Source organism: Notechis scutatus, chromosome 6 (assembly GCF_049901735.1).
Source record: "Notechis scutatus isolate UNSWTSFEM ecotype Mainland chromosome 6, rNotScu1.2, whole genome shotgun sequence".
In the NCBI taxonomy this organism is placed as follows: domain Eukaryota; kingdom Metazoa; phylum Chordata; class Lepidosauria; order Squamata; family Elapidae; genus Notechis; species Notechis scutatus.
The window spans coordinates 14539618-14540505 of record NC_142014.1 but is presented as its reverse complement, the minus strand read 5'-3'; positions in this window follow the sequence as shown (position 1 = coordinate 14540505).

The following is an 888-nucleotide window of genomic DNA, read 5'->3' as shown; positions in this document are numbered from 1 at the left end:
CGCAGAGAAATCTCACCCCCAGAGCACCCCCCCAAAGCAATTAATCCAGGCTGCTCAGAAACACGAGGCTGTGCCGCCCACATGGCCCGTGGGAACCCTCCCCGCCCACTCACTCCTTACCCGGCAAACTTGCCTGCTAAATTGCTATTTTTTTTCCTTTCCAACCATCATCTGTTCTGCTGTGCCGGGAGATTTAGATTAGCTAGGAAGCAGGAAATGGTTGGATTTCTTGCTTTCTAGCTAGTCTTTAGATCTTCGGCTCTGCTTTTAAGCACAGCCGAACCTCTCTCAGGACTGAAGTTTCTGTTATTCAGTGCAGACTCACGGCAAGCAAATTTTATGTGACAGACTGAGCTAGCTGATGACTGGATGATTCTGTGAGCAACTCAATCTGCCTGCCTGCTTTGCCTGATTTTGGATAAAAGTTGCTCTTTTTTATAAAAAAAAAATATCAATATTTATATAAATATTTATAATGTTACATGACCACCAAGGCACATCCACAAATTAGGCCACACCCACAAAACCTGTTAGAGGTCCCTGGGATTTAAAATTATGAGTTTGGTGGTCCCTGAGGTCCAAAAGATTGGCGACCCGATTTAGAGGATGTTCCCTAAATGAACACTGGATATTGCCTTCCAGTTTGAACTACAGGTGGTAACTTCATAGAACTATGCTGCAAGTTGGAATTTTATTGCAAAACAATACATGAACTCTTTGAAGAAACTGCCTCTTTTCTAGAGATCGCATTGGTTGTGATTAATTGAACGAAAAAAGAGAACAGTTGTTTGTATCTTTGCAGCTGTTTTCACCTGATTTTAATTGCAATATTTGCCTTTAAAAAAATTGCTAGCTTCACGAAAAACTGTTTAGAACAGAGAAGAAAAA